The sequence below is a fragment of the Peromyscus leucopus genome, chromosome 14 (assembly GCF_004664715.2).
Source record: "Peromyscus leucopus breed LL Stock chromosome 14, UCI_PerLeu_2.1, whole genome shotgun sequence".
Lineage (NCBI taxonomy): Eukaryota > Metazoa > Chordata > Mammalia > Rodentia > Cricetidae > Peromyscus > Peromyscus leucopus.
In genome coordinates this window covers 37991714-38007114 of record NC_051075.1, presented here as the reverse complement: position 1 = coordinate 38007114, position 15401 = coordinate 37991714, and positions in this window count along the sequence as shown.

Below are 15401 nucleotides of genomic sequence, written 5' to 3'. Positions count from 1 at the left end.
ACAATCCCTCTTGTCACATTAGTGTTTAATATTCTTTGATTTGCCTAGTGGACTGTCTTCCATCCAATGCCATCACTTTTCTTGTTCAGGGTTATATAGATACAAGGAAGGGATGCCATTGGTGATGGGTCTAGGACATTGATTTGCTTGGCGTCCTAGAGAATACTCAACATTTTATTGGAATAAGGTTGATTCCGCATCTCATATAACTTATTGTCTGTGGGTTTTTTAATTACCCTTGGTTTAGACTGTGAAGTATATTGGAACCATGCGAACCTGTTCCCCAAACCCCCCACAAACTATTGTTTGTTCTTTTAGTGAATAAAATCTCAAATTGAACTTTTTCCTCGGTGTTCCCTGCCTTTATATTTGACTCAACCTTCACTTTTAACAATGTTGTTTCTCTGGCATAGACTGTGCCAGGAACTGAGTCATGGAGACATGACTTTTAATGTCCAGGAATTTCCAACTGAAGAGGCAGGACACTGAGGAGAGTCAGGGAGGACAAAGGGACATCTGAGCAACCAGCCTGTGCCTCAGCACCTGCCAAGGGCTGCCACCTGGGGAGTAGGAGAGAAGGACAATGACGAATCCTGATCTTGGAGGCTGGAGATGGTCCATGTCCTGTTCCTCAGAGACGAGATGTGTGGGGAAGTAAGGTTTCCGAAGGTTTGCAATAATGTGGCAAGACTCGGGGCCTGGCGGGGTGAGCTTTCAAGACTCGGGCTCTAAATATATGGATGTTTGTTTTTGATAAAGATGTAAAGGGAGCCAAGTAATGTTTTACAGAATCAAAATAAGAGAGCCCTGGGATGAATCGGAATGACAAAAACTTAGGCCAGACAGGTTGTAGGGAGTGATAGAGCCAGGACCTAGTGGGAGCTGTGTGGAGAATGCCAGCTAAGGTGTTAGCTACAGATACATGAGAAAATGCAGCTCTTTCCAGCTGTACCATCCTTCTGCCTAGGTATCCTTGTAGGAAAATCAGTAGTCCTAACTGTTTGCTCTCACACATGATGAGTCTTATCTAGCTTTGACATTAATCACTGCAGAGGACTTTGGGAAATATAGAACAAATATTGCCTTTCCTCCAAATAGGGTTTGACAACAGGGAATGAGCTGTGGACTTTTGAGCATGCTAATGTCAATCAATGCTGGACAATTCTTTGACTAATTGGTACCCAGAATACGATGTTACCCAGACATGAATTTTAGACTCTTGCTAGTCAAGCACAGAAAAACTTCTGGTGGGGTTCCCCTGAAAACCAAACCTAGATGAGGCCTGGGTGTGTCAGTGAACTTAGGAAAGGACCCTGGGGACCAGGGGTAAGGTTGCTAACAGAGTGACACAGAAGTAGGTCAAAGGCCAAGGCACGATGACTGTGAATGGCTGAGGACATCAGGGGTTCAGTCCCTACCACAGACCCTTGAAGGAACCAAGGAGAACATCCCTCAGAATGGATCGCTGAAGAACACAGGTGCTAGTGAATGTATTCAGTAACTTCTGTTCCCTGTTTGTGGAAGATTTTCTGCAAGCCAGGGGACAGGATTTCTGTCCTGCAGAAATTCTAAACAGTAAGAGACAGATTAGACAGATGATGGGGGGGGATGATAATAATAAGGACATTTATTATAGAGCTGGATTACACAGTCTTAGAGCTAGTCAGCCTCACAGTTTGTCATCTGAAAGCTGGAGAATCAGGAAAGCTGGACCAATAATCCAATCTGAATTTTAAGACCTGAGAACTAAGTTCCAAGAGCAGGAGAAAACAAGAAAAACTTAAAAAAAAAAAAAAAAGGAGTAAAGAAGGAAAAAAGAAAAGGGAAGGAATGGATAGCAGAGCTCAAGGAGGGACAAGAGACTCCGCCCATCTCCATCCTTCTGGTCCATCTGGACCTCATGGGACTGGTGCATATTGGTGATGGTGCATTATATTGGTGTACTGATCCAAGCGTTAACTCTTCTGGAAACATCAGCACAAGCACACTTAGAAACAATTTTTCACCAGCTATGGGGCACCCTGTGACACAGTCAGGCCGATACAAAAAGTTAACTGCCACAGTCTCCTAAAATACTAACCTCCCTCACTTCCAGATCTCATCTATGCAAGATCAGCAAACTATGCGGAAAAAAATCCTTGTACCAGAGAGGTGCCCTGGTGCATGCTTGAGACAAGACATTGAAGACTGTCCCCTGGCTAGTTCTGGTGTGTCATTTTAGGTCCTAAATTTAGGGAGACAGGTGGTCCTAACCTGCAGAAGACAGCCATCATTGACTCAACACCACTGCCGGCTCTCACTGCTGAGTTCTATGCTGTCTCAGCAGAGACCATCCTAAGGAATGTAGGTGTGTGTGAGACTCTCTGCTAAACCAGTAAGCCAATTCTAACATGCCTTCCTGGCTCTTCTCTCCACTGGGTAATAGTGGCACTTCTTCCTCGGTGGCTGTCAGTTATTATCAGGTCCACACATCAAAAAAACCTGGCCAGCAACATATTAAGCTCAACAAGAGGTCAAATCCTAAGTCATGGGAAGATGACCGTAGGTCAACAACAACTTTGCTAAACAACTTTACATTCCGCCTCCTTCTCCCTCCCCAGCACCTTCCAGACTCACTCCTACACATGTTCTCAAGTTCCTGCCAGGACATATTAGTAATATCCCATAGTTCTTCCAGAGAAAAGCTGTCTGCTCCTGCAGCAGACACCGTTCAGGCCATGCTCAGAATGGATCTAATTAATATGGTAGAAGTGATGGGAGGTAAATCTTGAGAACAGGAATCATGCTGCAGCTGGGGGTTTTCTGTGGTTTATTGGCAATGGGGAGGGCCACTATTTTCTAGTAGGGTGGAAGGGACTGCCTCTTCCATCCAGTGGACTGCGGACCTCAACATCCTCAGGCACATCTACCATCAAGTCTTCTCATTTTTCAGCATCCTGCTGCTTCTGTACGAGGTCTCTGACTTCACCAGGAGATGCTTGTCAAGGATGAGCAATCCTCATCCACAGAGGCGTGGCGGCCCCTCATCAGCAGGAGATAAGGATTCCTTTTTTTGATGCCACATACTTTCTGGGTTTCATGGCTTGCCCTAAACTAACAATCTACAACTCTCCTTCTCCAAGGTTCTAGAGCAGATAACAAATCAGATAAACAACGCAATAGTCCTCATACTCAGCCTTGCGAGTGTAAGCACTTCTGAGAGGTCAGTACTCCCGCTTGTGATCAACCGTCATCCCCAGGCTCCACTCGTAAGAGTCTAAGCTGTCACTCTTGGAGGTTCTCAACAGCTCCCACACGAATGGCAGCAGGGTCCCTCTAACCACGTGACCATTTCACTGTCCCATCTGAGGCTTTGATATTTCCAGGGTCATTTCCATCCAAAATGTCTTAGTTTGGGAGTCTGAAGCAAGGACTTGGTGTAGTGGCTGAAGGGGTGACCCCAGGGAGCTGAAGCAAAGGAACAGGAGTCAGACCAAAAAAAAAAAAAAAGAAAAAAGAGAAAGTCGGTTTAAAAAAAGTGCATTTTGAGGGGCTTAGTTTCCTCAGCAATTGGAGCAATGGGTGCTCACCAAGGGAGAATCCAGAAACAGACATTTTTATATCCACTTTATAGAGATATTATTCATAACAGCCGAAAGGTGGGGATGACCCACATATCAACTGACAGCTGAACAGATAAACAAATATGGCATGTTCACAGTGGCTGTCCTACTTCGGTTTCTGTTGAGTGGGGAGTTTGTGATTAGTGACATCAAGTCTCACTGGGGACACGGGAATGTCCCGGGTGTGGACGGTGGTGATAATCGCACACCAACACCAGTGCACTTGGTACCACTGAGCTGATGTTTAAAACCGTTGAAAGGATGTATTTCACATTAGATACATTTTATTATACTTGTTAAAGAAAAGAAGAAGCAATCCAGAAAGGGGAGAGCAGGTTTTTGCACACACTCACCGATCAGGATCCTCTTTCAGCTGCGGATACAGACAGGTTAGCTTAGGTTCCACCCCATTTCCACGCAGCAGCCCCGCACAGCTTCCTCCGTGTCGGGTCCTTTCATCAAATGCCCAAAGTGAGGAAACCACCGGGACCGTCCAGCGGTTGGACCTGCTCACACTCTCACCGCCGCTCTGCTGCTGTTGGCTCCCAGGGGACGGAGTGACTTGGCTGTGGGTGACCTCGCAGCTGCTTCTGCAGGAGGTTTCACTGTTGCCACTTCAAACCTTTCCCCACATCGGTAACGGGGGTTCCGTGATGTGGAATCATTTTCTGGGACTGTGAAGTCATCTACGGGATAGAAACCGCTGCCACTGACCCCCAAACTATGGAAGCACCTCTCTTGTTGGCTAGCCTCTCCAGAACTGGCTTCTGGCTGGACTCCAGTGTGGAGGCCCAAATGACTCAGGGTCCCAGAATCTGAGCTTGCTTTACCCCAGCAGGGCTGCATAAGAGGTTGACTTGACCACGGGCATGGTTATCAGGTATTTGGAAGGGTCTACACTTGGCTGTGTGTGTTTTGATCTAGCCGGGGGAGGTCTTTTGCCCCAACCCTTGGCATTGTTATAAAAAGCCCTTTTGAAGAGGCAGAAGGGGCCATTGGGTATTGACCTAGATCCTCCTGAAGCTATCCTGTGTTTCTGTCTTTGTCCTCTTCGCTATTTTGTTTTTAATTTTATTTTATTTTATTTATTTATTTATTTATTTATTTATTTATTTATTTATTTAGAGACAGAGTTTCTCTGTGTAGCTTTGTGCCTTTTCTGGAACTCACTTTGTTGCCCAGGCTGGCCTCCAACTCACAGAGATCCACCTGGCTCTGCCTCCCAAGTATTGGGATTAAAGGCATGCACCACCACCACCCGGCTATTTTTCTATCTAATATTTTCTTGTCCCTCTTCCCTCCTCCTAGGAACCCTGAGAAAAGTGGGAGCTGGCTTTCCACAGATAGCACCTGAACAGGGACTTGGGTGCAGAGGAGATAAGTGAGAATAGGGGACACTGTGGAAGCAGTTGGACATGTCCAGCTATTAGTTAAGGATTAGGTGGGGGCATTCTATTCTTCAGGAGTAAAACCGTGTATAGATACAGCGGAGCAGCTAAAAGTTAAGCCAAAGCAAGTAGTAAGAGTTAGACTGTAGCAAGTGTCTCTCTGTCTAGGTTTCTCTCTTTCTCTCTCAGTTTCTATCTACTAAATTAGGTAAAAATAGAAGGTTTAGGTATAGGGATATTGTGTAGGAAGAAACTTAGGGTAAGAGTAGAATTTCCTGGGCTGGAGAGATGACTCTGCCGTTAAGAACACTGGCTGCTCTTCCAGAGGTCCTGAGTTCAATTCCCAGCAACCACATGGTGGCTCACAACCATCTGTAATGAGATCTGGTGCCCTCTTCTGACCTGCAGTCACACATGCAGACAGAACACTGTATATGTAATAAATAAATAAATCTTAAAAAAAAAAAAAAAAAGTAGGATTTCCCTAGTGCTGGACCTGGCACAGAGAAAACAGTGTCTGGGAATGAGCAGCCACTCGGACTCACAGTCTGAGAAAGAGAAGCCGACATGGGGCAGGGAAATAGTAAGCGGATGTTTGTATATTCACTTGTAGAGAGTTTGAAAACTAGCGGAGTTCAGGTAGTGCACCAACAAGTACAGAGGTTCTCAGGGTTCGTAGAGGAACTGTGTCCTTGCTTTCCCGACTATGGGGCTCTGGACGCAGACTCCTGGGGGAGAAACGGAGTCAAAAATACAACAACATTATGAGGATCATGGGCTAGAAAAGATCCCCGTGGAAGCTTTTGGCCTGTGGACACTAATTTGGGATAGTTTGGATCTGAGTCCTGAGCGGCAGGAGGGAATTTTCCCTGAGTCGAACACAAAGCCTTCGAGACCAGGAGCTGCCACCAGATGAGAACTTTTCCAACATCATTCACTCAGGATCAGTTCCCTCTTGGCCATGAAGCTGAGTTTAAGGAACAGAAGTCTTGGGATGAGACAAGGAAGGAACTGAAGGGCTTGAGAGACTTAGTAGTTTCTCTTTCCCAAAAAAATGGAAGCTATTCAGGTCTCTGCTTCTCAGAAGGGAACTCCTCTTACTTCTGTAGGTGAAATTAGACTCACCTGGGGGGGGGTCATCTATCAGAATGGAAAAATCTGGTGTGGTGATATTTTATTTGTGCTGAAATGTGATATTTTATTTGTATGTTAATAAATAAAAGTTGCCTGGAGATCAGAGGTCAAATAGCCATAAACAGAAGTTGGCAGTGGTAGCCCATGCCCTTAATCTGATCACAAGGCAGGTAGAGTCTCTGTGTGTTCAAGGACACAGTCAAGCGTGGTGACACGAGCCTTTAATCCCAGTACCAACCATAGAGACCTGGAGGTCTGTATAGACAGGCAGTGACGAGGAAGTCATGTGGCTGGGCTTAGAGCCAATGAGAAGGCAGAACAGGAAAGCAGTAAAAGCACAGGTCAGGCAGGAAGAAGCTCTCTCTGTGGAAGCTACTGCTGGTGGTAAGCTAAGGCTAGTCGTAGCTAGTGCTCTGATCTCTTCAGCTATTACCTCTGTATTTGGCTCTGTGTTTCTTATTTACTAAGACTGTTTAGAAATTTGTCTACAGTCTGGCACAAACGCCCCTTGGAGCATGGCAAACCCTCACTACTAGTCCTACATCTCCCCTTCAAGCCAGTATTAGAGAATCAGCCAGCAGAGACAGGGAGGTGCAAGGATTTCAGATGTTCTCCATAACTGATCAGCAAGGCACCCAGGATTATATCGTGCCAGTGCATGTTCTGATTCCTTTTAAGCAACTTAAGAAATGAAAAACGGCATGTGACTGTAACCAATATGGCCCGACAGCTCTGTTTACACAAGCTTTGTTAGAAAGCCTAGCTCTAGAAGCCTTGCTTCCTGGGGACTTCAAACAGATGGCCAGAGCTTGCCTGTCAGGCAGAGATGATTTGCTGTGGCAAAGCAAGTTTGTGGAGCAATGTCAGGCCACAGCTGAAATAAACAGGGTCCAACAGATTCCCATGACTTTTGATATGCTTGCCGGAGAAGGCCTTTATTGGGAGATAGGTTAGCAGTTCAATTTTGATGTGGCAGTGTACACTCAGGTTAGTGTAGCTGCCCAAAAGGCCTGGAATAAGCTTCCATTGTCTGGAAGACAGACTGAGGATTTATCCTAGATAAGGCAAGGGCCTGATGGATTGTTTCAGGATCTTTGTCTCTAGGCTAGTGCAGACAGCAGGCGGGTTAACTGGGGATTCAGAAGCTGGACTTCTGCTTGTTAAACAGTTGGCCTATGAAAATGCTAACGCCGCTTGTCAAGTCTCTTTGAGAACTTTTAGAAAGAAACACATCTGACTGTATTCAACTTTGCTCAGATATAGGGCCCTTGTACCATCAGGAGGTAGTCATGGCTGTGGCGTTACAGGGAAAAATAGTTAGGGATGTTCTTTACCAGCGAAGAAATTATGACTCAAGGCAAGGAAAAGCTGTTGGATCACCTGGAAGCTGCTTTGGGTGTGGCCAGATGGGACACCAGGTCAAAAGGCGGCGTGAAAGGGAAAAAGCTTATGGGCAAATGAGGAATCTGGGTTGTGCCTGAGATGCAAAAGAGAGAAACATTGGGCTAATAAAAGTCTATCAAGGATGGATACCCAGGGGAATCCTTTTCAGGGAAACAGATGGAGAGGCCAGCCCCAGGCCCTGATGAAGTAGATTTTTTTGGGTAATTCTTCAGGCTGTCTCCCAGCAAAGAAATTCATTCGGGACCTCTACAGAACAACCCCAGGTAGTGATAGATTAGGGCTCAGCTCTTCCATCTACATGGTTTCTACTCCTGAACTGGGGATGCGGGCCCTCCCTACTGGTGTTTAGGGGCCTCTGCCGGAAGGCACTGTGGGGTTATTGCTGGGAAGAAGTCGTACCACCATGGAGGGGATCTTTGTTGCTCCTGGAGTAATTGAAGCTGATTACATTGGAGAATTTGAGGTGATGACTCACTCACCTAAGGGGATTTCTGTAATAAAGACAGGCCAGAGACTTGCACAGATAATTTTACCTCCCCAGGTGCAAACCAAAAATCTAGTTAAAAGGAATAAGAGACGAGAAACTGGATTTGGTTCATCAGATGCCTGTCGGCTACAAGCCATAGGCCCACACCGTCCAGAACTCACTTTGGTTATAAACAGGAAAAGTTTCTCGGGTCTTTTACATACTGGCACAGATCTGTCTGTTATTACTCCTGGTCAATGGCCTTCCATGTGGCCAAAGATGGAAACTATCACACGGCTGTAAGGGATTGGTCAAACTCAGTGTCCCGAGCAGAGTAGCAACGAGCTCTCCTAGAGAGATGAGGAAGGTCATGAAGGAACTTTTCCGCCATACGTTGCCCCTCACTTGCCTGTATAGTTGTGGGGTCAGGATGTTATGAACCACACGGGAGTCTATTTATATAACCCCATCACAGTTGCCACTAAACAAAAGGTTCCCGACCAGGAGTTAGTAAAAAATAGTGACCGTCAATGTCATCTTTGCTCCCTACAGAAAGGGCTAATAGGGATGGATTAGAGTATTTTTAGGAAGGGCCATGAGCAGCCTGTACTCCACACAGATGGAAATCTGACCATACTGTGTGGATAGATCAATGGCCCCTAACAGAAGAAAAAAAAAATACAAACTGTCCAGCAGTTAGTACAGGAACAGTTGGATGGTGGCCATATCAAACCCTCTAATTCTCCCCAGAATTCACCTATTTTTTGATAAAAAGAAGAAGAAGAAGAAGAAGAAGAAGAAGAAGAAGAAGAAGAAGAAGAAGAAGAAGAAGAAGGAGAAGAAGGAGAAGAAGAAGAAGAAGAAGAAGAAGAAGAAGAAGAAGAAGAAGAAGAAGAAGAAGAAGAAGAAGAAGAAGAAGAAGAAGCCAGGGAAATGGAGACTATTATAGGATTTAAGGAAAATTAATGAGACCATACAGTCAGTGGGAGCTTTGCAGCCTGGATTGCCTACCCCTACAGCCATACCAAAAGATACTTATAAAATTATTTTAGATTTAAAGGATTGTTTTTACACTATCCCTTTGGCTCCCGAAGATTGTCAAAGATTCACATTTAGCATTCCATCAGTTAAAGATTTCATTGGAAGGTTTTGCCCCAGGAAATAGTCAACAGCCTAATATTGTGTCAGAAATTTGTGGCTCAAGCTATCCAAAAGGTTAGAGATCAATTTCAGAAAGCTTATATCATTCATTATATGGATGATATTTTGCGTGTGCATAAAGACAAAGAAATTTTGCTTGATACCTTTACACTGCTTCTGCATTGCCTTAACAGTGCAGGGTTAATTATTGCTCCAGAGAAAGCGCAAAGACAGCCACCTTTTCAGTGTCTAGAATATATATTATACCCTAAGGAATTAAAGCCTCAAAAATTGGAAATAAGAAAGGTTATGATTTTCCAAAGTTATTAGGGAACATTCAATGGTAGTGACCTTATTTAAAATTATCCGACCAAATTAAAATTAAAATGGTATTTTAAAAGGAGATAGTGATCCTAATTCTCTCATTGAGGGGCCTAATTCTCTCAGACAGTTAACTGAAAAAGGTAGACAGATTCTTTTAGGTTAAGTATGTTATTCAATATCAGCAGGTACATTATATTAATTATGATCGACCTTGGAATGCATGTATCTTGCCCACTAGACATACTTCTATAGCAATATTATGGCAAAACAGTCCTCTTTTATGGTTACATCTTCCTGTTTCACCAGCTAAGGCATTGAATCCATATTATGAACCTGTAACTTGTTTGGTACAGAAAAGCAGGATTAAATCTAGACACTATTTTGGTAAAGAACCAAGTGTGATCAGTGTTTCTTTCATAAAACAGCAAATTGATAGGCTTTTTCAAAATAATTATTCTTGGGAAATTATCTTTTCTCAGTTTTTAGGTCAACTTGATAATCAGTTTCCAGCTGATCAATTATTACAATTTGCCCAAATGTATTCATTTGTATTTCCTAAGGCTATGATGAAAGATCCTGTAAGAGATGCTATGCTAGTTTTTAACTGATGGTTCCTCCAATGGGAAGGTTGCTTATGTTATCAATGGTAAAAGCTACATAGTACAAACAACCCTAGCATAAATAATAGAATTAAGAGTGGTGAATATGGTTTTTCAGTTTCTTGTAGATAGTTCATTTAATTTATATACAGATAGTCATTATATTTATAGAGCTCTTCAAGTTATAAAAATTGTTCCATGCATTGGAACTACTAGTAACAGTCAGGTTAGGATGCTGTTTCAACAAATTCAAGATGCTATTCACCAAAGAAAGCTACCATGCTTGTGGATCACATTATAGCTCATTCCAATCTTCCTGGTCCTTTAGCCAATGGCAATGCATCAGCTAATAAATTAACATGGATGATTGCCTTATCCCAAGTAGAATTAGCTCAATAGTCACACGCTTTTCATCATCAAAATAGCAAAAGTCTAGGAAAGCAATTCAATCTTACCAAAGAAGTTGCTTGACAGATAGTTAAACAATGTGGAGTGTGTCCAAAGTATTTTCCTGTACCTCACTTGGGGGTAAACCCTTGAGGCCTTCTTTCTAATCATTTATGACAAATGGATGTCACTCATATTGCAGAATTTGGCAAGTTAAAATATGTACATGTGACCATTGACACTTATTCAGGATTTTTAATGGCCAGTGAACAATCTGGAGAAGCTACAAAGCATGTAATTGCTCACTGCCTGAAATGTTTCTCCTATATGGGGATACCAAAATTATTAAAACTGATAATGGTTCTGGATACAGTAGTAAAGCATTTTAGCAATTTTGTCCCCAATGGCAAACTGAGCATAAAATAGGCATTCCTTATAATCCTTAAGGACAAGGCATCATTGAGAGAGCCCATGGCAGTCTCAAAATGCAGCTTCAAAAAATTAAGAGGGGGAATTGTACCCTTAGTCACCACATAATGCATTGAATCATGCTCTTTTCGTTCTGAATTGTTTGAATGTGGATGTCCATGAACTATCTGTCATGAATAGATTTTGGCATGATGACTTTTGCTCAGGTGAAATGGAAAGATCCTTTCTTGGCATTATGAAAGGGCCCCAACCCTGTTTTAATATGGAGTCAAGAGCAAGTTTGTATTTTTTCAAAAGATGAAAATGAAACCCAGTGGCTGCCTGAGTACTTGGTGTGGTGAGTGGAACAGAGGGATGTCAGCCATAATAATACTGTAGCTGCTGACATTCCCTAGAGGAATTGGAGTGAGAGCAGCTGAATCAGTGTTCCTGATCCACTGATGTTCCATCCTACAGTCTGGGGAAAGCAGGAGACTAAAGGGGCCTCCAGACTTCTGAGAAGGAATTTGGGACAAAGGTTTTTGTCACTATTTGGTATTCAAGGACTGAGACTATGAAAGCTGGAATGTAAACAGAGCCTGGAGCCACACTGCTTCTGGTTGCTAACAGCAAACCAATGCATGGCTCTTTTAAGAGAGAGTTCCTGATTCCTACTAGCAGAGCAGACAACTTTCTGAAGAGCTCTGTAGCAGCTCAGTAACCTTGGCAACCACCTTCTTCCTGAGGCAAGGTTCCTTGGGAAAGACTGCTGTAAAATGCTGCTGTGACTGAGAGTGAAGTCTCGGCAAGGCTGGTTTGTACTGAGTTGAATTGTTGCATTCAGAGGGGCTGCAACAAATCTGGGTAAAGGGACCGACCCCTGGCCAGTAACTGACAGCTGCTGAGCACACTTCCCCCAGGCAGTGCACTGCAATTGGCTCCAGGACAGCTGGGGGAGGGGCTGGCGGGAAATGTGGATCTGGGGGGGCAGCACAGCTCCCCAGCAGCAGTGCTCACTGAATCCTGGGGCCAAGGGAGCCAGATACAAATGTTCCAGAGCCACTCACAAGTTGGGCTCTAATTTCAAACTTTCGAGAGATCTGTAAAACTGCTTTCAGAACTGACTTTGAAATTCAAACTTCAGAGATGAAACAGTTTTGAGTTCACCTACAGTTTTAACCACAGTGACTCGTGATTCATGTATCTTCTCTCTTGTTAGAAGAAAATGTAAATAGTTGTGTTAAGAGATCCCTTTTAAATGTTTGCCAAAGTATGTGAAGTGTAAATAGTTCTATTGAGAGTTTGCTTTTGGATGTAAGTTTGTAAGAATTGTAAGTATGTATATCATATTCGTGCTAGAATTATGTTAACCTGTTCATATTAATGATTCATGGTTTGGTGAAGCTAAGGAAGTCTTCAGGCTTGATGTGGTTGCCTCAGGAGTTTACTGATTTATTTGATAAAGTTGCATCAACAGTTTATTGATTTAAAAAAGGGCTTGGTGCAGCTGAGGCTGCCATAGACATCTTAGACCCATTCAAAAGGGATATTACATCTTGGTCATCCTCTACTCCTTTACTTAGGGGTGTGGCAGCCATAGGAATTGCTGTGGTTGTTCCAGCTACTTGCAAGCTTTTAGTAGGGACTTGAGTTAGGGGCCAGAGTCAGAGTTGCATAGAGTTAAGCTCTGTACTTTCCCCTGCCCGAGGCTGGTAGTCAGAGATGGGTAAGCCCTTCTTGCTAGCTACCAATCTAAGATAGAAAGCATAGCTCCATGATGGGTAAGGCTGATTAGTGAAGAAGAAGATGAACTAAGACAGACACAGTCTATCTGAGGGGTCTGAGGGGCCCTTTAAAATATTAAGAAGGGGAGTTTGTGGAGGCCCAAATTACTCAGGGTCCCAGAATCTGAGCTTGCTTTACCCAGCAGGGCTGCATAAGGGGATGATTTAACCACGGGCATGGTTACCAGGTGTTTGGAAGGGTCTATACTTGGCCGTGTGGTGTGCTTTGATCTAGCAAGGGGGAGGTCTTTTGTCCCAACCCTTGGCATTATTATAAAAAGAGGGAGAAGGGGCCATTGGGTATTGACCCAGATCCTCCCGAAGCTATCCTGTGTTTCTGTCTTTCTCCTTGTTGCTATCTTTCTATCTAATATTTTCTTATCTCTCTCTCTCCTCCTTATAGGAACCCTGGGAAAGTGGGAGCTGGCCTCCCACACTCCAGCTGGGGAAAGACTGAGTCAAAAGCATGTGAGTTTAGTCCATTGCAGCAATCCACATTATACTGGTCACCATGCAGGGAGCGTTGGTGTGGTCTGTCGTCCGACACTCCCAGCATTGCATGCATTGCATAGAGCCTTCTTTGTATATGGCAGGAAAGCTGAAGTGGGGGAAATGTACCTGTGGCCATACTGTATAAAAAACAGTTAAAAAGACACGATTCCCACTGAGAGAGGGAGAGAGAGGAAAAGATTTTCTACATAGAATAATGAGAGCAAAAGAGCACAGACAAAGTGATTTAACCACGAGATCACCAGTTTGTAAATATTTAAAATGATTAAAATATTTATTTATTTTTATTTAAGTGTGTGTGTATGTCTGTGTGTTTGTGTGTCTGTGTGTACCCATGTGTGTGTGCAGGTACCTGGAAAGGCCAGAATATGGCATCAGCTCCTCTAGAGCTAGAGTTACAGGCAATCCACTTGACATGGTTGCTGGGAACCAAACTCACGTCCTCTGAAAAAGCAACAAGTGCTTTTTAACTGCTGAACCATCTCTCCAGCCTTCCATTTCACAACGTTTACTTTATTATTTATTCAGCAGAATGATTTGCAACCTATGCTGAAACCACTGGGTGAAAGTTTGAGAACAAGATAGCCTGATCGTCTGAAATTACCACTCTGATTATTTTTAATTAAAGAAGAGGAAAAGATGACTTACAATGACTGTATCTGGCAGACACTCTATAAATAAGAAATCAGATGTGATCCCTTTATGGATGCCATGAGGAACAGATTCCTCTCTGGGTGTGATTTATCATTATATAATAGACCAGTACGTCTTTCAAGCCACATTAGAGAAGCTTCCTTTTGTAGCAGGTGGCGGTTAACACAAAGACCCTCAGCAGGCTAAACTGAAGAGAGTGAGAGGCTACAGAATGCCCAGCCTGAAAGGGAACATATGTTCTGTGCTTCTCCTGTCCTCTCAGGGCTCAGAGATCCTTGCAGAGAAGGGGGCAGAAAGACTGTGGGAGCCAGAGGTGGTAGATGATCACAAGGAAGCAGGTCAACTGCACATATGAACTCACAGTGATCGTGACACCATGCACAAAATCCCTTGAATCCCCAGCCAGATCAAATCCCAGCAAGGAGAGGGAGGGTCAGTTTTCTCTTAAGAGCTTAGCCTGGATAAGTTGACCATTCTCCAGTGGAACACCACATACATCTAATGGTATTTGGAGTCGATTTTGCACTTCCCTTCAATAAACTGTTAGGAAAAAAAAAAAAGACAATTAGGAACGGCAGACCATTCAGAGCAGCTGTCAGCTGTCAAAATGTCTGTGAGTGCCAGCTAGTCCACCATTTTTTTCCAGATCAGACTAGAATAAACAAAGCACATTCCACCTTCCCCTTGCAGGGCAAGACTGGAAGCCTAGTTTCCGTCACCTTGTAGGACAGTAGCTGACATCCTGCAGCGTGACGTCCCATGCCTAGACTGTCTCCGCAGCACCACCCACGCTCAACCACGGCTGCTCAGTCTCACGGACACCCAAAGTAAAACATAAAAATATGACTTGTTTTCCTGGCCTCACTCCTGCTGTTCCCGGCTGCCATCAGCACCGAGTGCCTTCTGGGGTGTCAAGTCGAGAAGAAAAATGTTTCTACTATCACGCTGCTGCCTTTCAAAATAACATAGCCAGTGAGCCAGCTGTGGAGGGACACAAAGCATCATCACAACGCTTCTGCGGTTGGTGTTGCCTAGCGAGTTCTCAGACCTTCCTCTCTCTTTTCTCTGCTGCAAGTATAAGTACCACACGGATGGCTTTGCGGGATGGGGTCTGTTCTCAACAGGCCATTTTGGAAGAGCATTGTTTCCATTAATAGGTGGGAAAACCTCATTTGTTCTGTAATTTTAAATATGGTTTTGAAAAACACAAAACAAAACGGCTCAACGTTTCACAAAGCAGGTTAAGTTCACAAAGTCACTATGTGATCCATCTTCCTGAAACCTGAAAGGGAGAGAAATAGAGGGTTGCGTTCTGTGGCTAATGATCAGTGTTGAGAATGTAGATTTAAGGAGAGATGGCAGAGCTGTCGGGTCAGGAATTTCAAAGAATGTGTTCTTCCCAAGGCGCTCTGTGCAATGTATGAGGGGTGGCGATCTCCCATAAAACAGGACAACTGTGACATAGTGTGACAGACCACATCCAGGGCCCCAGCCCACGAAACGCCGCTGCCCACATTGGTCTCCACCTAATCAAGAGAGTCCCTCCCAGGCATGTCTGGAGGCTTGATTCTTGAGTGAGTTGGCATCCTGTCAAGTTGATC